At 43.1% G+C, this 25779-nt stretch overlaps 1 long non-coding RNA gene across 12 annotated transcripts; it reads right to left on the bottom strand.

Annotated features, from left to right (window-relative positions):
• Positions 1-1895: 1895 nt before the first annotated feature.
• LOC308176181 lies at positions 1896-25742 on the bottom strand. 12 transcript variants are annotated; one of them, XR_013938126.1, is made up of 7 exons: positions 25510-25742; positions 24614-24752; positions 18625-24339; positions 14076-18204; positions 5002-5039; positions 3562-3613; positions 1896-3147 (listed from the first exon to the last, which is right to left on the bottom strand). It is a non-coding gene; the product is annotated as an uncharacterized lncRNA (long non-coding RNA). The 12 variants fall into 12 exon arrangements; XR_013938125.1 differs by having other exon boundaries at positions 1896-3613; XR_013938127.1 differs by having other exon boundaries at positions 1896-3613; positions 16736-18204; positions 25510-25735.
• Between the last annotated feature and the right edge of the window lie 37 nt (positions 25743-25779).

Here is a 25779-nt window from a genome sequence, read left to right as displayed (position 1 = left end):
CAAGTAAAATTTGTCCTGTCCTGAATATACGCTGATCTATTTCAAACTTAATACAATGCACATGTACTTGATTACGGTATGAACTAAAGTTCAGCTCGGTGGCAGCTTTTGAAAGGAGGATGGAGATAATGCAGTTTATCAGTTTACCTAAAACTCATCACTGAGTGCAGAAAGACAGTCAAAAAAGAAATAGAGGAAAGTGTCTTCCTACAAAAAAAAATCACTATCATTTTATTAAATGAAAATAAGAAATTTCTGCATACACAAATAAACTGACCACAAATTTAAGTGCTAGATGTGAGAAATTAATATTCTTCAGCAGTCAGAGAATACTTTAGAGTTTTGTTTTTTTAAGAAAAAATACTATCCAAAAATTTCTGAGGAAATATGATTTAAATAATTGCTTACCAGTATAATTTAGTCTTTCATGTTAAAAATATGCACAGAATCATGATGATTTAAGAGCTGTGCTCCATTTCTTTTCTTAGAACTAAGCAAAACACACTTGATCACTTTATAATTTCACAAACTTATCTATAATGGATGCTTTAAATACTCAAATGAAGCAAAAATAAGGCACAATTTTTATAGATCAATCTATATCAGTCTAAAGAACTATCCTCAAAATATATGATTTCCTTTTTAAGAAAGAAAAAATCTAGCTGATTTTGCATTTACCACCCATTAGAATATTTGCATTAAGGCAAGAAATGATGCACATATGCATATATTAACAAACTATGCAACTATATATTCATATATTTTATTATGACTCTGCTCTGATTTGACACACGTTTTGACAAAGCAAAAAAGTTAAAGACGTTTAAATTATCTGAAAAATTGCAAAAATGATGAAACTTTTTATTTGAAGAATCGTATACTTCAGCACTCTTAGTTCTTAAACTCACCTTAACTCAAACGTGTTACAGCTTTCAGTCTTGTTCATTCAAAGATCCAGAGCTCTTCAGTTAGCTGCGAGTTCAGATCTAACTGATTTTACCATGGAGATGCCTACTCTTTTAAAGGTTTAAGTTAATTTAGTCCTGGTAAAGCTTTTCATGTCAAATTAAAAAAAAAAAAAAGACTTCAACAGAACCATTAAGGAGCATCTGGCTGTGACATCTCCATAATTACCTCGTTATTTCAGAACTACTTTGAAACTGGCTTACGGATCCCCATCTAAAGACTCTGAAAATAAAAGAGCACATTTGGTTCTTCAAATGCAAGTAATCAAGTTATTCACCCCAAAACACCACCGAACATCAGCTGAGCAAACACCAGCTGCTCCGGGGGGCAGCGGGCGCTGCTCAAAGGGCACCGCAGAAACCCCGGCTACGACCCCTCCAAATGTAACCACCCCACAAGGAAGCACGGCTCACTCACGTCCCTGATGGCAAAATATTTACGTAAGAGGGATGTGTAACCCCACTTATTTTTCATAATGTTGCCCCCCCCCATAGGAGGTGCTCGATGGGACCCTTGCCAGCACCCCCCAGCGCAAGGCTGCACCACGCGAGGCTCCGAGCGCCCAAGCCTCTATCCAGCACTCCTCAAAGCGCTGAGTGTTTTGGTGAATTTTGACATTTTGAAGAAAACCCAAACAGTAAGAAAACAGAAATAATGTAAGGCTCCAAAATCTGGCAACTGGCAGCAGGAAACGTAAATGTTGCATTGTCCTGTTTTTAAGTAACAACGTATTTTCCAGTGATCGAAATGAAAATATGAGCACCAAAAAATAAAGAAAAAAAAGAAATTGAGACAATTTATTTTCATGCCCTTAGTGTAGAACATCGAGTATAATCTAAAAATATTAAAAATACGACTGACTTTGGTGGTCATCTCCTGTACAAACATATGAAACCCAAAAATTTGGGAAAGCCCCCTGAGCATTTCTCTTTATTTCAGTATTTTATTTCCAATTTATCATTGTCACACAACAGGCATGAGACAGAACATTTATAAATCATAACTTTTAATTATGGGGATAAATAGTTATATCTGGCTTGGAGGACTGTTTTTTTTATTTATTTTAAAACCTCACATAAAGACTATGACAATATTCCAGATATTAGTATTTATATATATATATGGAATTCCTCCATAGCTCTTATAAGCCTGGTCTAGAAATTAGTATCTTCTCAAGATTTTCTTTTCTTGCAGTGCTCTGACTTCCACTGAAAACACTTTTTTTGGAGCCTTAGACAAAGTAGCCACTTTTTCAGTAATTTCCTCCAGGATATTTTTCTCATTATAATTACCAATATATTTATTTATTAAATTTATTGATATATGTTTTAACTGAGGGCTAAAATCTTAAAGCACGTTAATCAAAGGTCTTACTTTCCTGGTTTCTGCTGAGCTCTCCCCTAGACCTAGTGGACAGAGAGATGGAGAGGGAGGTGCAGAGGAAGTTTCAGAAAAATTATATGGTTGTTTTTGCAAATTCTCTGCTTCTAGTGCCTGAGCTTTTGCTCTCGGATCCCAGCCAATTCAACATGCCCATTGAGATGTGGGGTTTAACACTGTCAGATGCATTCCCTACCACTATCTATAACGTTTTAATCGTTCCCGAGATGACTTCGGCTAGAACTCGATGTTCCATCTTTTTACAGTAATGCAACTTTTTTCAACATTTTGCTAGTGGGTTTTGGTTTCAAACTTAGTTGTGATTTTTAGCATCACTTTTTTTAAAACATTCTTTAAAGATTTCACTAAATCCACTTATTAACTGATCGAGAATCTTATCTTCCCCCTTTGGAACAACAGCTTGCAATATGAAGGCCAGCTCTTCCAGTGCTGCTGTCAGCTGAGCAGATTCAAAAACACACAAAGCAGCAGAAAAATCTGGGTCAGCTTGGAGTGTCAAAACTGATGGCATAGTCGATGGAGTAGGTTTTCTTGTCATTGCAACCCTTCCCGTTTTTTTTGGCTTCTCAGCATGCTTCTTGTATACTTTTAACCAGAGAGCATCGATGGTATCATTACGAGTGGGTGTCGCTGCTGAACGCGGAGCCAGTGCGCCCTGCGAGGGATCGTTTCGCATGACGTGATGCAGAACGTCCACGAGGTTCTTCAGGGTTTCCTCTTCTTTTTCTGCCTCTGTCCTAGACAGGGTTGCTTGAGGTGCTGCAAAAGGTAATTACATAGCTTTTACCTTGTGCATTGGTGCAAATGTCAGATGTATATTTGCTTTGCTCACCCTTCAGTCAACATCGCAAATAAACTTTAGTACAAACGCACTTCTGCAAGAATAATTATAATCTTTATATTTAAAGAAAATCCATTAGTGCTGCCATACTAGATGGTAACCCTACTTTCTTGAAGGATGAATAATGCAGTGAATTCTCCAGTTCACACCGTCTCTGCAGTGAAATGGAGTTTTTTCCATGCTGCTCCCGAGAGCTGCAGCTTTTTATGTCCCAATGAGCACAGGAGGCCCTCCTTAAGAACTTTTGGGTTGAAATAAGTCCTTTTGGGTTGAAGTAAGTCCTACTGCTCAGCATGCAGCTGAACTGCGTGGTTTTCCAGGGGATCATTGCTGTGAAAGGGAAAAGTTCTTACCGACTGTGTCCTCAGCTGGAACCTCAACAGAAGAGTACGGATGCAACATCATCTGTCAAATATAAAACTAAATTTAATCACATCAGAATTTCCAGCTCATTCAAGCGATAGTATTAATTGCTGTATTATCCCACTGAATTTTTAGGCTCAAATTAAGACAAACTACTGTAAAAAAGTGGGATGGAGGGAGACATCTTTAATCATCACGCTGTGCCTAGAAAGGCCTGGAAACTCAAAGTTAAGGTTACCATTTTTAGTAACGAAGTAATCAAACCAGGACAAGGGGATTTTTGTGAATACATTCTTTACCATGATCACAACTCATAAATTTGCTTCTCCTCTACATGCACTACGTGGGGGATAATACAGGCTTTTTCAAGTTTAAGAATGTCTACATCCAACTTGAAAATGAACACTTAACATTTTAATTTGCACTTTGCTTTCCTACTTTTTTTTTTTTGGACAAAATTACAGCAGGCGGATTCTAAATGGCTATCTGGTCTGCATACCGAGATGCAAGAAATACAGTTTTCCACACATGCAAAACTTTGAATATGAATTAATGTATAGTCGAGCCTTAAAAGCCTCTTATGAAGCTAGTTGGCTCTACAGGTATACCGTATATTCTTTTATCATTAGACTAAGTATTTTTGTAGAGTACAGCATAACTAAGAAAACACAACTTTGGAAGAGTACCTCCAACTGCAAGAATGCACACTGCATTATTAAAAATTACTTGCATCTCAGAAGCAGCGAAGTTTCTCTCCCCAGAGCTATTCTAAAACCCTGGACAGAGCAGATCACCGCTAACAACTATAATAAAATGTCACAAAATTCTCAGCATATCACGCAATTTTGAAAACCATGGAAATCCCATTATTAAGTTTGAAAAATCATGAAATCAGAAAACAACGTATGACTATTGCTCCTACATCATCACTAAAATCCTAGCACTGGAATAGTGTGCCATATCAAAACTGAGTGACATTTTTCATAATTTGTCACTCGGTGAAAAAGATGCTCTTCGCTAATAATAAATAAGCATCTTTAGGAAAGGTCCCACCTTGCAAATTTTAAAACTGAATTCATCCAAGTCTTTCCACACTGAGAACCTATGAGGATTCCCCTTTGTCTCCCTTGACAGCGCTCCCATAAAAATCAACAGGAAAGCTCCCCGATAGTTTTGAGAGCAGAAGAATTTGGCACATAGACTCAGCAGCATCAGAACAGTCAGTAACTAATGAGAAAAGTCTTTGGCTTTAAGACAAGGGAAAAAGAAATGAGAGACATTACACTGATGAAAAGTACCCCTGAATGTCACTAATTGTGTCTATCCAGGTGGGATGAGAAAGATTCTTCTCTTCAAAGAATCCCTGCCACTCTGTGAGCACAAATACACAAAACGACATTCATGTTTCAAATCCCCCTCATTAAAATTACCTTTATGTGTTTCGCATTCCTGAAATTATGCTGCGATGCTAAAAGAAAAAAAGAAATTAGAGACATAATCAGTCACTCAACACAAACACAAGCAATGTGATGCCGGTTTGATACACAGGCTTGAATCTGCTGTTCTCTGTAGTTTGTAATCTTCTGCTTTGCACAGAAGTTGCCATGTCACAAGCAGCTCTGGTAAAGGAAAGCTGCACAGCTCGCCGGTGAAAGCACAGAAAAGGCCGGGTTCTTTTTTTATTTATTTTTTTATGAATGGGGTACTTTTTTTTTTTCAACAAGTCCTCTGGAAATCGTACAGATTTTTTCCGAAACACGCATTCTCCCATGAAACTCGAATTTGCTTCAGAGGATCAGGGCCTCTAAAAACAAAGAGAAAACGAAATGGTTTTCCCACATAGCCTCTTACCGAAGACACCACACCAGAGTTCCCTATCTAGTGGTTAAGCACCTACAACGCAATCCTGCAGAGCCTTGTTATTGACCTTCTAGGAAACGTGACGGATTTCCTCTCCCAGCGCCACGCTGCCCTCGTAATTCCCCAGGTACATATTTGAAAGCGTTCAAGCACTCGCAGAAACGCAGAGCTTTATCTGGGGGGACTGACTCCAGCCTCGCATAACCCGCTCACCCGAACGACTTCAGAGCGAGCGGGAATAAAGCTGGCAGCAACGTGCCTACGTGAGGCTACGCGAGCACAGAAAGCCTTGCTGGTCCCTCCCGAGCCACGCAAAAGAGCGGCTTTGGAAAAACGCATGAAAGCTAATATAAAAACGAGATCTGATCGGCTACTGCCGGATGAAGGAGCGGTGCGAGCTGCCAGCTGGGCTACCGGACGCGTGGCACCGTCTCATCCTCGCGGCTCCTGTCCTGCCCTCAGCTTCCAGCCGTGGGGCTGCGCACCCGCTTCTCGTCTGACCGCAGCACCCCGGGCAGAGCCCGGATGGAAACCCTCGCCGTCAGCAGCAGCAGCGGGCAGCGTGCTGTCACAGAGCGAGTGCCCGGGGTTTGGGACGTAACCAAACCCAGCGAAACAGAGGGCACGCTTTGAGATGAGAGTAACTCAGAGAAACGGGTAGGAAGTGAGATGAAGAAAATGAAATTTACAGACGTGAGTAGCGGGAGAGGCCGGGCCGGCCTCGCATCACCTCGCGCGGTGGCAGAGCGGCCCGAGGCTCCCCACCAGGCTGCCACCGCCGCACAAGAGCTGTTTTGGCCTGCCACTTCCCTAAATTCGCGCACATCGGGATCCTTTATGGCCCCCGTGATGTAACGGAGGGCCAACCCTCACCCCGCACCAGGCAGGACACGAATCCGTGTAAGCACACGGATTCACCGTCGCTCCCAGGCACTCCTCCACCCACCATGCACGGCTTCGGCGGGGCAAGGACGGCTCTGCTCAGCCTCGCCCTGCCTTTACCGAGGGCACTCGGGGGCTGGGGGTGCAGGTCAGGCTCCCAGCGGGCTCCCCCCCCCCCGCTCCCGGCCCCACTCACCGCGGGGCAGCAGCACCGACAGCACCGGCAGCAGGCCCAGCACCGGCAGCAGGCCCAGCACCGGCAGCAGGCCGGCCATGGCGCCGGTAACGGCCGGGACCCGCTCGGGGCCTTGCGCACCCCCGGGGCCGGCACCCGGCCCCACCTAGGCCGCGGAGAAAAAAAAACCCCTTAGAGCCGGGACGGCCCCAAACCTGCACCTGGCTGAGGACGGACGGATGGCACCGGTAGGTGGGCACACGGGGATTCGCTCCTCCGGGACCGTAAGCAGGGGAAACGGAGGAGACAGTGCTGGGCATCATCAGCTGCTGCTTTTGGGGTGCTGGGTCCCGTTAGCGTTTCCTTTAGGACACAAGGAGGTGAGCAAGAGGTGGCTGCAGCCTGTATCTGATTGAGAAGGGTTTAGTGCCCTTAGCCCTCACCCGCAGCCGCTTGGCAAGAAGAGGCTGAAAGAGTCTGGAACCAAGAAAGCCTGGGACGGCTTCTTCCTACCCCTAGCAAGACCGCCCTAAGAGATTTCCCTGATGACAGGGGCAAGGTATTGAATGGGTAAATAAGATACTGCACCTGAAACAGGGGGAACGAGCTCCGCATCATTTAAACGCCCAACAGAAACGCTCACGGGGTACCCTGGGACATTTTTCTTCACAGACCAGACCCGACGTGAGCACCTTTCCGAGAGGGACCACATCAGTAGGCCCTAATAAAAAGGTCTCCCCTTTTCCTGCGACCTTTGCAAAGCAGCCCCATCGGCCTGTTCAACTTGACCAGCGCTTCTCAGCGGTTGTGGCACGACACAACGGGCGGCAAAGGACTGCTACAGCAACGCGCGCGACTTACGGGCACGAAAGGGGAAAAGACGCCGTCATGAAAACAAGTTGCTATGCGCAACAGACATTAAAATGTCAATATCGTGATGGGAGAGAAGGCAGCTACGAGGTGTTAAAATTCAGCTTTCTACTTGGACAGTCTCAGAAGGTTTGGTCCGGGGGAATTAGCACACCACGAGAACAGCCATGCTCCAGGTAGCGATGACTGCAGCGGGATCCCTCGGCAGAGAATGCCAGGCTTGCGTTGCCTAAGGAAAAATGGACCATGAGCATTCATATTTAAAGACCAGGCGGAATAAAATCAGGGAGACATTAGCAGGAACTGACAGGGAAAAAAAAGCAGTCTGTGGATACTGGAAAAAGATACAATCTGGACTGAAACCTGGCTGTGCAGGCACGGTGACTGAGCGCTCCGCTTCTCCCACTGTGGAGCTATTTCTGGGCTTGGAAAGAAATCCTCTAGAGGGAGTTGGAAAATTGTTTAAAGGATTTTCCTCTCCCTTTCAGTCTGATAGTATCAAAAGAACAAGGGACCACGAGCCATTCCACAAAGAAAAATAGTAATTAAAGAGCTTCACTTCATTAAACGAGGAATATTTAGAGCACAGTAGAGGCAAAAGACACAGCACCAAACACACAAAGGCGGGTGCTGTTGCAGCAAACTGCGGGCCAGCAGGGAATCTGCCTCCGCAAGGAACTTCAAAGGCAGACATCTTCACCTGTCAAGAGGTTCTTGGAAATAAAAACCCAGGCAAGCCAGAAGAGCGTTGGGGATGAAAGACGTGCAGCGCCACTGCCAGGGCGGCGCGGGGTCGGGTCGCCAGCTCAGGACCGTCAGCCGCGCCGCCGCAGGGCTGCGTGCATCAGCACTTCCACGGGCCCGGCTCAGCCACCAGATACACAAGTACAGTAAATATTTAATTAGATCGCAGTATGGCCAGCATAACGCCACGGCTGGTTTATGGAAGCGTTCTGAATAATTTTAAACTGGAGAGGGAATTTAGGCCCCTTAAAAATTGCGGCCCTTGTAAATCACCAGGGAAACGTAGTCACGCTCGTTCCCCCAAAAAAGTTAGGAACAATTTCACTGTACCCAGAAGTTACTATCCACAGTTTGACTGGATACTTTTAACCTATTACAAAATTCATAGCTGATTTCAATAGCACTCTGTGGCTATTTAACTTTATGTGAGCAGTCCCATGAAAAATCGATGGAAATGCACGTATGTTAAAACAGGACTTCTGTTCCGGGCAAACGCTAGTTATTTAGATTTAAAGAAAAAAGGAATCAGGATGAAAAGTTGATACTGCAGAACTAAGCAAATGAAAACACTCACTCTGCACGTTGCTTTAACTTTGTTTTTGGATTACAGTACACTTAAAACTCTCTTTGAATGGCCTGTCAAGCATGCTTCTTCCCTGAAATCTGTAGCCCCCTTCTCCCCCAACCGAAAAAGTAAGTAAGTCTCTTTACACCCACTTTTTCCCTACAGTATCTCATACCAACTCCTCAGTTTTCATTCTTGAGGAAGGAAAGCAATATAATGATGCGCCTTACAAAACACATCCCACCTTCCTAATACAGTATAATTAGCAAAAGTGAAGGTACGGCTACGCACAGATATTATACTGAAACAACTGTTTGGAAATAAATATCGTTAATTGATAAAGCTTGCCAGTATCAGTGTAATTACATTTGTATAAATATTGACAGTTCATAAAGTCAGTTAACTGCTGAGGTACAAAAATACACTCTTGGGGCTTTAACCAAACCAAAGTTAAAAGTGGAGGAGCGGAGTAAAGGTCCATACAGTGACAAGAAAAGAGGAGAAACAGCCAGTACTACCTGGTAGACAGGGCCTACAGAAAGACAAGACGAGCACAATAATTGCCTGAAAACACAGCACTCACAGCCACAAGCAGCTTACCAGAACGACAACTACCTGTGTCAAAGCATCACCAGGCTGTTTGGCTACAGCACGACCTGAAACAGCTTGACCATAAGGTACCTGCAGACCGCGGGCACCCCGCTCTCAACAGCGGCTGAAGGTTTCTTAATGCAAACGCCGAGACCTGCATCGAGTTTCAGGTTCAGATGTACCCTCAGAACTGCTGGGTGAAGCGTCTCACACGTGGTACCTTCAAGAATGAGATCTTAAATATCTAGAAGGCTTTGGACAATAAATATCTCGAAGGTTTGGGACAAAAACAGCCTACGGAACAGGTATCAGACATGCACAGCTAAAGGAAAAGTCAGGCTGCTCAGAGAAAACATTCCAAATTCATTTATTTCAGGAAAGATTTTTTTTTTTTTTTAAATTAAGGCTGTGAATGTTCCCCATACACTTTTTCTTTTGTTTTCAGGGTATAACCAGTTACAGTTCGTTAAAAGGAGCAGTATTCTCCTGCTTGCTGAGATCTCGCATTGGACGCCGAGGTTTACTTTCCTCTGGGGTACACGTAGGGAAAAATCAGAGAGATGGTAGCAAAATTTGATCTGCAAAAGGAAATTGCTTTACCACAGGTGTCTTAAAATTATCTGGTTTCTATTTATGTTCATTAACTCAAATACCTAGGGAGAAGTAATGTTGGCTGAGACTTAAATCCCTGCCCTCTCAAGCAAGAATTTCCAGAGCTGACAGCCCCCCCCCCACCCGGTCTCCCAACAGAATAAATGAACAAATAAATAAAAGTCATATTTCTGTAAACCTGGGCAATTTTCATCTTGTTTTTAAGGCATGGGGGAAAGGATTTGTAAGAGGTGATGTCACGAAGCTCTTCCTCCCATTCTGTTGTATGTCACAAGCAGAACAGCTGCTTTCTGAGAAATATCCATACAGATAAATAGATCACAAAGGAATGAGACAACTGGCAGAAAAATAAACGCAGACCATCAACAACAACAGAAAAAAATATTTTAGAAGGAATTGAAAAAATCCAAAGTTTATTCCTTACCTGGTTTCCCACCCACAGGCCACTGTTTGCTCCCTCCCCCCTATCCCCCCCATCTCTGAGGTCTGAGTCTTAGCCAACTAAAAGCAATTAAATAGAGAATTAGCTTTGGACCCCAGTGTATATTAGAACATCTGAAGGGAAATTAGGCAAATAACCCCTTTTTATTCAGAAGCCCAGCTCCATTTCCCTATTAGGAGAGTACAGCTTCCAGTCCCACCAGTTTTCCCAGAACCTCCACCTCATTAAACCTGCCTGGCAGGATGCTGAGTGACACCACCTCTCCCCAATGAAACCCACGTTAAAAATCACTCGATCAGCAGCACATAGCACTGGCAGAAGGTTCCCGAGAGCACTGCACAGCCTGCTGAGGACTGATCGGTGCTTCCTGAGGTACTGCATATGCCTGATCTAGACCTGTCCCCCCGTCTGGGACCAGAGGCCACCGGTCACACCCGCAGGACTCTTGATGTTCTCAGATTGCTCCATCGCTCTGTTCCTTCTCTCTGTTCCTTCTCTCTGCTCATACACGAGGGCTATGGCTAGTGCTCCTGTCATTCTCAGGTCTTTTGCATCTAGTATGTGCCAGAGATCACTATCAGAGGAATGGTAAACTTTGTACAAGGTGATACTGCTGCTAAATAACACTACCTCTGCATTTTCTAGCAGTAGCATTACAAAACAGTCACGCTCGTTATTTCTGCTGAAGAACGCTTTTGCAAATCATGGAGCACTGGGGTAAAGAGAAACTCCAGTGCGAAAGTCCTAGGAACATAATTATATAAAAGTTATAATTTAAAGAGCCCAAACCACCTTTCTTTCCTCCAGATTCCACAGTATATGAATTCTTCCTGGCCCAAGCTGGTGTACACTAAAAATTCTACCCTATTCTTAATGCCTTCAACTTCTGAAAATCACATATAGCTAGCCAAACTTATGCTGTGCTCTATGCACATAGTCCCCGGGCAAAATACAAGGTCAAGTCTGTTTTGGGGTGTGTATTTACTAAATTCATGGAAGATCAACAAAACTGGTTTCTAGAAATCCAGACACAGAATTCCAGAGCAGTCCTTTTGTTGCCGTTTGAGGTTTTGAATGGGACATCCTGGTTAATTCAAATCCTTCTGTGCCTCCTTTATTGCCTTCCCCCTCTTTGGTGGGGTTCATACATTCCTGGAGAATACAACATTATGATTTTAAAGTGGATTTGTGATAGAAGCAGCCCTTCACAGAAATACGTGTATATCTGTAGGTATTTTCACACAGTACCTCCCTTGGCTTAAGTTTATTTCCTACTTCCAGCTCAAAGTCCCACCCATGTTTCCTTTGCATTCAGAGATGCTGAGAAAGACGTTGAGAAAGACGTTGAAAAAGACGTGGCTATTTACAGAAGGAAGGTAGAAAGATGGAACAAGCTGCAGATTAAGTCAAGGGGGAGATATTTTGCTGCTGTTTCTGAAACCCAGAAGTTGGTGAGTCACTGTCTTCATTTTAGAGAACAAAAAGCCACTTCTAACACACACCCTACACAGTACATTGTATACCAGAATCCCTCTTTTCACCTCACAGAACAAAGTTGATTAAGTTAGATCACAAAAACCAGGACTTCCCTTGCACTAACTTCTGATACTAGACCATACATTCGGTAACCTGCATGCAGAGATGTGTCTTTTGAAACACAACCACATATCTCAGTGGGTTTGCTTTTTAAGTTCAGAAACGTTCTACCGAATACAAAACACTCGGGCCATTTGACTTCTCCTTTGTATAATCATTTATCCGGAACTGGCGTGGGAGCTAGGTGCAGGCACAGCGGAACAAGCAGAGCTCATCTGCACGCCCAGCAGCTCGATTTGCACGGTCACTGCCGATGAGGACACGCACTTGGAATGCAGCTCCACATACCTGCACACGCCAATTCAGGCTTTTTGTGTTTTGGGAACAGATCCTGTCCGGGTAACACCCGCCCTTCTTACGAACACGCACTCACACCAGCTTTCCGATGCCTGTTTTAAGCTATCCCACAACTGCAAACATAACTTTTTTTTTTGTGTATCAGTTTTCACACAAATCCAATCGCAAGTTTTGGTCGCCTGATTGACCTTAGAGAAAATAGACGGTGGCCACAGCATTTGCATGCACAGATACCGTATTTGAAAATACAACTCTACTCGTTTTGATCATACTGCTGTAATTTCTACATCTTTCAGCTACTAGAACTTAAAATGTTAATAAACCAGAAACATCCATTTCCTATGGATTTCCACTCATAAGGCTATCAGAGATAGGAAAGCAAATATTTAAAGAACAGTGACAGAAACTGAACATTTTTAAGGTGACTGTAAAAACAGCGCAAGTGGATGTAAGAAAATAAACAAGGTTATATCACTTTCGGTTTTCAGGAAAGAAGCTATTCATGAGGTATGGAGGGAAGAAAGAAAAATGTATTTTATTCCTCCCCTCACGGGGTTTTTATGTATATACACACAACATATTGCAAGCTCTGGGAATTTTCAAAAAGAATAACGCAGCACATAAGCAGTAATAACATTCAAAGCCTCTGAATATTTCCCTAGCTCATCTCCAACCGCACATTCCAGCGCAAAGATCTGCGTTCTGAGCCTCATTCAGAAGACACACAGCATGCTGAGGCACTTTGTACAGCTATTATCTGAAAAGTCTGACCCCGCAACAAATGGCACTATAAAAGAAAGCTAAATTATCCAAACTTTCTTTCAGCATTGTATGCTCACCACTGTGCTGTGCATATCTGACTAAGCAGCCAATTTGCTGCTAGGTAAGCAAAGAATTTCTGATCCTGTTTGTACAACGCTGAACTCTAGCACACAAGAGGGTGAACTGTGAATACTCAGTGAAACTCACTTGATTAAATCACTTACTGGTTTTTGTAAGGGCATTTCTGTTAAGGGGAAGTGCTTCCATTCACCCAACTGTTAATTTAGCTTAAGCAGAAATGGGAATACACGACCTATGTGAAAAAAAAACAAAAATATATAGTGCCTAGCCAGCTTGCTTCTTTTTGGAGGAAAGTCATCTTCTGCTTAGCAGATGACAAATCTTTTTGGAATATTCAATATTTAATATCCACCACTTAGTCCTAGGCTTTGCTTTTGTCATATTTGAAAGGAAAGGAAAATAGCATGTCATTTTCCGAGGCCCAGAATAGTAGTATTGCACTCAACATGGATAGCGATTAATAATAAGAAACCCTCTTTCTCTGTCCAGAACTTTTTCTATCCCCTCTGGCATTGTTTTCAGTCTGAGAATCCTCGGGAGATTTTGCATGGCCCAGCGTTGGCATAGGCTGCTCCTCATCCATCACAGCACCCTGGGATCCTGTGGACAGATTTCAGCCACTTGGCCTGAAGAGTCACTCTTCAAAGCATCGCCTGAAATACTTACGCTTCTTTATGTTGTCTCTAAAGTTCAAGATTCAGCAATGAAATGGGATACCTCACATCGTAAGCGACACCCAGTATGAAACAGTTAAGAAAAGTGAGTAAAAAATCTAATTATTCTTGTTAGAAAGGAACAAGTCAAGAGAACAACAACTAAAGATTATCTTTGTAATGGATCTCATCAAGTACACAGGTACTTCACTTGTTCACGCTCACAAAAGCGAAGGTTGAAAAGGGATAAAATTCCTCCCTTTACATACCGAGGGGATAAACGTCAGACGTAATGCCATTTGATGTAACAGATATTGTTACTGCAAGGGTAAATCCAAAGCACCACGAAAAAAAATTAGATGCCTGATACCCACCAGGGACTTCCGAACAGCCTCAGCATCTTTTCCAGTTGCGTTTCCAGTTTGAAGTCATACAGCTTCCTCATGCTGATCACACGTCCCTCTAGTAATAGTTTTGCATTAACATATTGACCGTCTGGACCTGGATCCTTGCTGAGGAAAAACCTGCAGCTACTTACTATTACTGCCACTTCAACCACAAACGTTGTGCAGAAACTCCGCAGGAAAAAAAAAATCTAATGGTTAGAGTGAAATTACAAGGTGAGCGTGAGTCAACAGCAGTTATTTATTCAGTATGACAGCAGCGCTGCACTTTATGGTGATCAAAGACGAATATAACCCAGGTCTCACTCGGAGTACAGCACCCAGCTTTGGAATGCTGAGCCCTACGAAGGTCTGCCTAACAGAGCCTACAGAAAGCTGGAAACAAGTACGAGGAAGACTGGAGAAACGGAGGTAGTTGCCCTAACAAAAAGGCCATGAAGCCTGTAAGTACTTTAAACGAAATGCCAACAACAACAAAAGGAAATACCTTTTTTCCTTTCATGGCCCACATGAAAAATAATGGGCTTACGCTGCAGCAAGGAAGATTCAGGTCAGACATCATGACTAGCAAGGATGGCAAGGTAATGGAGCAAATTATTGGGGAGCAGCCATTTCAATACCACGTACCTCCAAAGCAGCCCACATAAACATCTGTTAGGAAGAACATTAAGTGTGGCTGTCCCTGCCCTGAATGGAATTACGAACTAGATCACCCTCCATACTTGTGAGTCAATTATTATGTCTGATTATTTCATATTCCATCATTATTTATTTGTTTTACTATCATGGCTATAAAGTCTAGCCACTGACTCATGTCAAGTCCTGGGACAGAATAAACATGCAAGAGAAATTCCGTAACGGGCACAAAAATGTGACGTGAGAGTCAACAGCAGAACAGGCAGGTAGGGAGACCCAAAGAGAAATCAAGACAGCAGTGATGGTCCCAACGACACATCAACAAATAACTGAGGACCTTTGCAATTCGTTATAGTAGAGGAAGGTTATGGGTTGTTTAGGCGATACTCCTTGTATGAAAGTAACGATCTAAAAGCAACAGGCAGACAATGGAGGCTGGCACACTGTGTCAAGCAGTCTGGGATCTGATGCAAGGAAAAATACTTCCTTTTTGAAGCAACAGAGCAGAGCACAAGAAAGGGATGCAATATCAAACCACCACCCTGCGCAACACCCTCTGCAACACCACTCGGTGAGGATGCAACACACGATGAAATCTGTCAAGGTAGAGAAAACAATATTGGAAGGAGTGATTAAATAGCTGGTGAAATATTGCAGAAGTTTTACATGTGCAGATGGCCAAGGACCTCATCTCTAAAATCTCACACAGGAAGAAATATGGAAGTTGAGACAACGCTATTGAGGATTAGAGAGAATCTTATTTCAAAGACGATGCCTGATTTGAATTTGCATGATAAGCAAATAAGGCTGTTTCATCTGCTGTGCCTGAGACAGTGATGAAGGAGGACTGGCAGAGGAAGATGAGAATCTCCACTTTAATTACGTGATGCATAAGCTGATGCTTCATTTACACAGACAATTTCAGAAAAACAACATGAGATTTTAACTTCTGACAGAAAACAGAACTAGGTAACACCAGAACTGCTGGTACGACCACTAGTTTCATGCTCATGCAAAAAACAGGAATCAAGATGACTTACTCCGGTCTTTAATCGCCTACAGAAACCCAAAGAGGGACAAATATGACATGGTAAAGAAACATCTAGGAAGGTGAGGGAAAAAACACCACTGGTGGCCACCAGTCACATATACCACAGGAAAACAGAGGTCTAAGAATGTGATTGCTTGTGGGAGAAGCAAGATGAGTAAAGAAACCTCTGCTTCGAGGTAGTGGAGAATCTTGGTCAAGGAATAAACATGTTTGTGTTGCCTTTGTACCCCACCATATGTTGTAGACTGACAAGTGCAGATGCAGGAAAGCAGCCATCATAACATTTTAGGCTCTGAGATAAAGTTAAAAAATTAACTTGTAATGTAACATCACTTCGGTTGAGCTGTGAATCACAACCTCAAATGATTCATCAGAAATATCATCTGCAAACGGCTATTACAAGATCGTCTGTCTCAAGACAGAACGGATGACCGAGCCGCTTTCCAAATTTAGCAGTGTTACATGTTAAACCCCAGCATCCAGCGGGTTTGCCCACAAGAAACAAACACGCTTCTTCTGTTTTCCAGTGGACCTCCAATTTCACGAAAGGCTAAGGCACCACATAAACCTCAAGTAGCAAAACGTGGTGTGTGCCAGTAAACTTGAAAATGCATTAGTCCTTCTGGAGGGCTGGGGACAAGACAATCATATCAGCATTTATATATTCCTACACAATTAAAGCAAAATCTTTTGTTCGGATCACAGAACTCAGCTGTGTCAATTGAATTGCTCTGATTGAACTAATTGAATTTCAATTGCTCAAGTCTGGTTTTGAACAGTCTTGTATGACATTCAAAAGACTGAAGGCTTCATTTATAAATGGAAGTGTGTGTGGGGAGGGACAACAAATGATTTGGCTGTTACCCAGAAAGTAACAAATGTGTAATATATTTCACTGGGAAAGCATACTAAGCCTTATCTCCCTGTGGAGGCCTCCACTTACCGCAGCGGTGGATGGAGCACCCCGTTAGCGTCCTCTTCCCACAAGGAAGGAGGTAGGGACCCGCACCCCATCCTCGACTGAAGTAAAACTGAGCACCACTTATCCAAGTCCCACTTCACCCCTGTAGCTCCCATTGTTTCAGCAGACATGAGACACAGCTGAATTACAGCCTTAGAGGACACAAAGTGCACAGAGTACTTGTAAAACTCCTGCTTTTGCTGCCCAGAAGCTTCATGCCCACCTAGGAGGGAAAACACCACAATGTGACCACCAGAGGATTAGGATTCTCAAATATTTCCAGAAAAAAAATAATCTATTTAAGTTTTAATTAAACGCTAGGCTAGATCTCATTGCTGATGTCTACCAGCAGCTTCTGTACAAACTTGCTGATTGTTCTTTATCCTCACTGCAGAAGCAGAGCTGTAAGCGGCTTACGAGCCAAAACCAAAGTGCTCGTGAAGTCAATGGCAGCAATTCCATCCACAAGATGAGCCAGGCCACCACATCCACGCTGTATTCAGCCTCCTCTTCTGCACCAATTCATTCTACTTACTCCAGTAGATCACTTCCACCTTAAAGGCACTGATGGTGTAGATACACAAGAATCTTCCTTCATAGGTTTCTAAAGGGGCCCTTCTACTTCATCTTTAGAATTACCTTGGTTTTGATAACTTCCCGGCTACAGAATTCGCTTCCTCCCCTTTTACTCTGTCTCTGAACAAAGAAAACACCCACATATTCTAGCACAAGTCTTCAATTTGTTAAATTAACTTTTCATTTTCTTCATGCAGGTCTTATAAAAATAGATGCAGCTACTTTTTAACTGGGCATAGACCTGGCAGGAGACACAGCATACAAAGACCAGCCTGCGTGTCCAAGCACCACCAAGTACTTTTGGCTGTATAGGAACTTTACAGTCAATTCAGATCTGCAAGTTCTGATGTATCTAGGTTTACCACATGATGAGCACGTCGCTTACTTCATCTCAATTTACCCATCTACAAGAAAGGTTCAAGTCTTCCTCCTAGTTTGTACATTTCATGGGTATTATTTGCAGTTATCGGTCCATTGGTCAGATTTCTCTCTCCCTCAGTGATGTTTTGAGCCATTAGAAGAATTGCAAAATCCTCTTTCAGAGAGCTTTTTATACATCTGTATGGTAAAACATATAGACGTATAAAACAAGTTTCATATCCTGTCACCACCTGTGATTGACCTGGGAGTTTAACAGTTGAATTATTTATTTAATTGGGTAAAAAAGTGGGCATGCAACATTATATATCTTGACTTTTGTTTTTTTTTCCCTAATGTAAAAGAAGCAGAACAACTTACTATTAAAGTCAGTAGTATGTTCTACCTTTTGGCCAGCGCTGAGGTGGTCAGGCAGTTGGACTTGAGTATCTTTGTAGGTCCCTTCCAAAGGAATTACTCTAGTCTACTTGTTATCTGCCTTTGGAGACTACGAAGACCTAATCGGGGAGGAAAACAAAATCAGCTCTGGGACGAGCCGATCTCCTTTTACACCATCAGAAATTGTACTTACTTCATAGGCTTTGAAAGGGGATTTTAATTAAAAAAGTCTGTTTTAGCCTTGCTTTCCATACTGGAAAAAGACTCAAAGAATGCATGGGAAAGTCTAAACTACCATTTTCAGGCTTGGTGTTTTCACTGTCAGATATAAAAACCAACCACAACCTTCAGACAAAATGAGAATCTGAATTTTTAACGGCATTTTCACAACTGCCACGAGACTCTCCATAAACCGATAGCAACCTATGACAAAGAACATATGCAATACAGCTTCCATAAAAAGGTCACTTTATTAGAGCCGAACCCCAGTGCATACATATGCGTGCTGGATGTATAAGCTACAGAACTACACCACTTACCGTCCGTCACTCTGCTTGCAGACAGGAGGTGCTTAGGTACAAGGGTCTCCTCTTGCTGTACGAGCTCAGCCCTGCAGCGTTACTGTAGGACTCCCCTTGTGCCTGGATTTAAGTCCGTACAACTGGCATCCTCAGTCAACAAGGACAACAGCGAGGAATCTTTCCAGAACATTTTCATGAATTAAGTAACAATCGTGTGATAATTTTGTGTACAGGAACTTGTGATTCCCTTTTCACCTCTTTCTTGAACCAAGCCACAAATGCCTTTGCTCAAGAATGCCAAACAAGCTGAAGGAGGCAAGTTTTTAAGAAACAGGAGGTAGAAGTGACAAAAATGGAATGATAGGCAAATTAAAGGCAGGAAAAAAAAACAAGATCTAGAAATTCTTTGACAAGGATAATAAAGACTGAATGAAATCATAAAGTTTACCTGTTTTATAGCTGATGCTCAGAACAGCTACGTGCTCTAAGAACAGCTTAGGAAGCTAAGTGTTCTCTTAAACAGGACAATGATTATTTATACTGCACAGGTGAAATTTTAAGATCTGCTAACGCAACATTGGGGCCAGGCAGCTAAACAGAGACTGCCCTGACTACAAAAATCAGCATTCCAGAATTCTAGACCCACCTTTGATGCTAGACTGATCCATGACCTTTAGCAATCCACTTCAACATTTTAAAATGGAAATCGCACTTAAAGAAATTCTCTGAGTGCTGGAGAAGTGAGTTTTGACAACTTGTGTTAGCGAGAGAAAATGTTCCGTGGTTAATATAACAGAATTCCCTCACTCTTCAGTAATGTCTTTCTCCTCACTTGATCTAGAAATTTAAATAAAAAGGAAGCCTGAGTCTGGCAGAACATTCCTTCCCGTTCTTCCCTCCAAATTTTTCAAGAGCTCTTCATCCCAAATGATATTTTGGATTAAGTCTGAAATATTTCATTCAGCCAAATTGGAAGCAAATATTGAACTACAGGTCAGACCTTTCAAATATTAAATAATAACTAAAAGAAAGTACTATCACAGAGAAAAGTTGAAAAGCCCTATCTAATACAACATCAAAACAGATGAATTAATTACTGAAATAAAACCTTATGTATTGAAAACATTGGAATTAAAAGTGTTTAAGTGTTTTGTTTTTTCTTGCCTGAATTTGCCAGGTACTACCCATTATCAGATTCATTCAACCCCTCTGAATCTCTGCCCTTTCACTATTCTTTACAGAAAAGGAAAGAAAATCTCACTACCTCCAGTTCCAGCAGACTTCCCCAGCCTAAGCACTTTAGGAAATCCTGTGAAGGTTTTATGCCAATTTGAAACCCAGCAGAAATAGCTCCATCCGCGTGCGGCGATCTGAAGTTGGCAAGTGGAACAAGGCATTACGCCGCTGCTCCCATCTTTATCATTTACACTACGACCAATAGAGCACTGGGCATGACAGGTTTTGTTTTTTTTAGTACTGGCAGAAGTTACTACGGCAGCTGCACTGGTAATTACGCTAGTCACTGCGTCCCATGAATCACATTCCTCTTGAAGTCCCCTGCCCAAGAACTGTCCTCACTTTCATCTTCGCTACTTAAACTGTCAGACTTGAAAGCTCTCACATCCACTGCAGCAAATTTCATACAATACGCTCTTTCTACAGTAGGTGCTTCTTATTTTGAGTGCAAGAAAAAAAACAGACTCTGCTCTTCTGAGGTACTTCTGCTAAATCAAAACCTAATCATTCAGCAAAGGATAAAAACTGCAAGTACATTTCCTTTTTTCCTCCCCATGAATAGAGTAGAACTGGTCAAATGCTCCTGAAGTTATCTATGGTAAGTCCTAGGGGATCAAGACTCCTTTAGCTTCAACTGCATTCACTCTTGGTGTGCAGGCCTTATGAACACCTGACATGACGTTCTTGTTGCTCTAAATAACTCGAACTGCTTTTTTAAAAAAGCTGAACAAAAACTTTCCTCTTATCCCAACACACACGGATACAGGCTTTGACAAGAATCTCTGAATTTTGTATTTTCAGAGTTCTCGAAATGTCTCTTGTCATCTTCAGGAACTGCTAAATCACTCCTGCAAGCTCTCTTCAATGAGCTTTATTTTATACTGTTTCATTTTGACATCATCATTCACCTAGTTTTCCACTAGTTTCAAAATATATTAACACATTTTTAGCTTTGAATTTTGATAATCACATTCTCGAACTTTTTGTACCAAAAAGTGACACTTTTCTTTCCTACCTCTGATTTTGTGTTTTATTCTACCATATCACAGCCAAGTTCACCAACTTTTGCAAAGGAGTTTTATTGGGATGGTGCGAGAATCTCTCGAGTTCTTTTCTTGCTTCTCTGCCGATCAACACACAGATTTACGACAGCTTAAAAATATAAATGATTTTATTTTTAACCCCCCACATCACAACTAAGAAGTTATTGCACTTTGACTCTCCACAAATGACCCAGGGAAGCTGCACGGCCTACTCATTTGACTACAAAGCTATGCTACGTCTTCAATCCATATTATACATGTCTTTCCCTCCCAAATTATCCTGAAAGTCTAATATTTTTAGCTTATAAATGCCTAACTCATGAGATTTTACAAGACTTTTGAAGTTGGTTATGGACAGGACAGCTTGGAAAAGGAAGACCAACAGCAATTGGAATGGCTGAATATTTATGTACAAACCAAGTAATAAGTATACAAAAACTGGAACCATTGCTCTTCACAAACTGAACAACATTTGTTAAACTCTGTACAGGAACCTTTCTTGCAGTAATACGAAGTATCAAAGACATAAAGCTCATATTTGTAATGATGTCAGCCTACCTGCAGAATAAAATGCTTAATGCTTCAGAAAAGAAATGCAGAGAAATACACCAGTTTACACGAGGAATAAATAGCTTGATCACCTGTCGAACACTGAAGGATAAACTTAAGAGTATTCATTAAGTGTTCTTTCCACAAAAAGAGAAAACATGCGATGTACCTGCTGCTAAATGCACCTGTGAAGCTCATCTAAACCCTCTCCTACTAGCACAAGCCCAACAACTGGCTTTGACAATAAAGAAAAAACATATTTGGCAGCCAGAAACTGGAGAAAAAATGGTTGCAGAAAGACCTACAGAAAACTGTTCTAAAAAATGGTGTACAAGTTATGGAAGGTTTATGGGTACATACTGATCTGCCTATGGCTGTAAATCAGCAAAAGTGTGTGAAACTTGATTTCTTTCCTCGTCCTGCTAAATATTATGAATTTCTAGGCTCCACTGGTATGCCTGATATTGTGCAAACAAAACGAGAGGGAACAGTCTACGTTAAGCTTGGGGAGGTTGGGGAACAAAGCCAGTTTTGAGATGCAACAAGTACTCATCTCTTCTCAATCTGGTAGCTTAAAACAACTACTTCCCATTAAATACTTGGCTTTAAATTACCTTTCTTCAGTTCTTATCTCTTACTTGAAACATTGCTAGAAAACAGAATATTGTGACAAAAAAAAAAATGTAACATTTGCAAACAATTAGCGCAGAAATCAATGGGAATCACTCATATGCCAGAGGAGTTATACAACAGTCCCAGCAGTCAGCACTGGAAGATATATTGTTTTGAACTTGCCTAACTCAAAAGAGTGATTACATTAAAAAGAAAAAAAGAAGAGAGCAAATAATATTAGACAAAAACCCTTCTGGTTTAGACTTGAGCACTCTGCTTGCACATTGCTAACCACTGTTAGGAGAAATTTAAACAACCAAGAGACAAAAGGCACAACACCAGCATCCAAGCCTCTTACAACGGCAGCGAGCTTTGGTGCTTTTTTAGCCAACAACTTGATGTCTTCATTTATTTTCCTACCTATAGCACTCCTATATTGATTTAAAGAGTCTCAAAGCATAAATTTATGTTGACAGAACACACGTATCGTTTCCCTATGCTCGCTTTTGTCCCTTTACCCCAGAACTCCGGATACCGGTGATCAATATTGCTCTCAATTCCCCTTAATGACCCATTTTCCAGCTACACTGGACGGGTTGGGGGTGGAGAAATAAGGGCAGGAAGAGGGAGAATTTAAGAACAGAATTTTCTCTTTCATGTTGCTGTATCTACATACAAAAACAGGACTGAAGATGTTACACAAAGCATGAAGGAATGTATTGTGTAGATGCAACAGGAACAAACAAGATACCAGCAGATATACAAAGGAGTATTATAAGAGGCAAAAGAACAATCAGCAGCTCATTTTAGCAAATGCTCAACTATCCAACGATATTACAGACATGGGAAATCCTTCTGGGTTCTGTGTAATGCATACACGTAATGTACAGTAACCCTTCGTATAAAACTTTTGTTAATATAGGATGGTTATAACAGTATTTCATGCTTTAAAAAAAAAAAAGGGGGAGGGGGAAACCATCCATAGCAAACAGAAAATCTGGATGAAATCACCTAACTGGACAAATCTAGTTACGCTACAGAGTTTTTAATGCTAGATCAGAAAATACCTAGAAGATAATCATACAGAAGTTCACGAAGACTTAACTCAGGCTCAGCAACAACTGAACAGCTTCTCCTAGAGTAAACATCTTTAGCATTTTAGATTTTGGCCCAGGATTCTGACACGTGATCAGCTTTTACGGGTAAACCTGTATTTAGAATTTGCTGGTCATATAATTAACAACACATTACTTTGAGCCACAAAGAAGTTGGAAAAACATTTGACTTTGTCTGTGGTTCACGTATTATCAAATATTAACTGTAAGGATTACGGTGATTCGTCAAAATACTAACTTTTTTGTACCCGAACTTTAAAAGCCAGAAGATACAGGTAAGAACAGGGAATATTTTCATCTTCCAACAGGAGACTGACCAGGGATCCTCAAGACTAGTTTCCCACCATCGTAAGCAGAGCTCAGATCACTTTTGCTGCTCAGCTCTGACAAGGACTCTGACAAGACAGGATTTCACACATTTTGTCAGTAGGCAGTATTTCTAATCAACGGCATCTAGAACAGATAGAGTTGATTGCTTTATTCATAGAAACAGACAATAAGAATTCCCCAAGTAAGACTTAGCATTGCTTCATCAAGATGTAACACATTCTTCCTCTATTACAGAGAGAACAAAACTGAATCCTTATGGCACAATCATAACAATTTTGAAGCAGATTTACTTTTTCTCATATCCCAAAAGCAAAAACCCAAAATTGACCGGGCATTAAAGCTGTTTGTTTTTAAAAAAATAAAATCTATACTCTGCAAAGATGTTAGTTACAACGCATGTACCACTGCGAGAGAACACTTCGATATCTGACCTTTGGAATACTTCCCTGCATTTTTAGTTCTTCCAGCAGTTTTCAAGACTTCTAAAACCTATGCAATACAAGCAAGGTATGCATGCATGGGGCAGAGGGGAAAAAACAACAGCTTTAAACATTTCTCTTTGGTTTTGAACTTTGAATAAGTCTCCCCTGATACATTGGAGGGGGGCAGTTTATAACGAAAACATTTTTACTTGCGAGGAAGTAAAAGGAAAAAAAAAAAAAAAAAGCATTTCTCGACTCTCAGAAACTCATTTTTCCCCCCCATGATAAAGATTTAGTTAATACTTATAGGCACCGTTTCCATGATGAAAGTTCTTTTCCAAAGATCTTCACCTGTGCCTTTAAACCAAGCTCCAGATCAGACCTTCCTTTGTGAAGCCTCAGCCCAGGGGCCACCTTTGTTCCCACCTGTAAAGAATTTAAAACAGAGCTAAAATACAATTCACTCTGATGCAGAGCTCCTAAAGCTTTGTAAAGTTTACATCCTAAAACCACCGCAGTACCTTTTAGTACGTTGAAGACAGCACCACAGAACAATAAATAAAATGACGACTTTTCCATGCCACAGACAAAGCAGAAATCCAATGGCTCTAACAGCTAAACCATAAAGAGGCTCTAACCCGCCACACAAAAATATTAACCTGCTGCAAAACACTAGTGAACAAGAAGTTATATTTTTTACCTGAAGCTGGATCCATCTTGACCTTTCTGCCAGCTCTCACACTCCCGCAGAATTTGCGCTTAGCCGTCCAGTGCATCCATTCCAGCTCACCCACAGACGACGTAGGTAGTTATGTATATACGAGTTTCCATCCTACACCCTGGAATATTTTGATAAGACAACCTTGTTATCAAGAAAAGATGACAAGTATCAAGCGTTTCGAAGAACTGCGAAGGGTTTTTGCAGCCCTCTGTCATTCCCAACCACCTGGCAAGCCCACCGAAACATCGGCGACCGCACGCAGGGCCCGGCGGGGGCACGAAGCGATTTCACCTCTCTCTGCCAGCAGCCCCCGTGGCCTGAGGAAGCCGGCCTCACCTCCACGGCACCAAGCGAGCCTGGGGCTTGGGCAGCGCCAGGAGCCAGCGGATCCGAGGCCGGGGGCGGGCAGCGAGCCCCGCCGGGGCGTGCTTGGCACCTCGCTGCGAGCCCCCCCCGGCCGCGGGGCCGCCACCGCCGCCTGCATAACGGGGGCCGGGCGGCGAGGCCGCGGGTGTCGCCGGCACCCAGGGCGGCTGCGAGCACCGCCGGGGCCCCTTCCCTGGTGCCCTCAGCGCCCCCTCAGGCTCCCCGCAGCCCCCTCAGTACCCCCGCAGCCCCCTCAGAACACCCCCAGCCCCCTCAGGGCTCCCTCAGCCCCCTCAGAACCCCCCCAGGCCCCCTCTAATCCCCCTCAGCCCCCCCCCCGACCCCCTCAGACGCCCCCAGGCTCCCCCCGCTCCTCACCCGACCACCGGCACCCTCCAAACCGCCCCCCCCCTCACCCCCCAGCCCCCTTCTCCTCCTCTCCCTCCCCTCATGGCGGCCGCTGAGGAGAACAGCGCCCCCCCCCCCCCCCTCACCGCCCCGCTCCGCACCTTTCCCTCCCTCCTGGCTGCGCGCCCCTGCCCGGGCGGCTCCGGCTCCGGCTCCGCTCCCCGCCCCACAGCGCGGCGCCTCCCCCCGGAGCCGGCAGGCGGGGAGCGGAGGGGGCCGAGGAGGGAAGGGGGGGGGGGGGGGGGGAAGCAGCGCGCCCCGTGCCCGCCGCCGCCGCCGAGCCTCCGCCGCCGCCGCTCCTTCCCCATCAGCCCCCAGCGCGGAATGAGGCTCCGCTCCCAGCCGGGCTGTCCCCCTGGCCGGCTGCGCCG

Source organism: Anser brachyrhynchus, assembly GCF_964034855.1.
Source record: "Anser brachyrhynchus genome assembly, chromosome: 11".
In the NCBI taxonomy this organism is placed as follows: domain Eukaryota; kingdom Metazoa; phylum Chordata; class Aves; order Anseriformes; family Anatidae; genus Anser; species Anser brachyrhynchus.
Note: the sequence above shows the minus strand (reverse complement) of the source record. Positions and strands in the feature narration are given on the sequence as shown.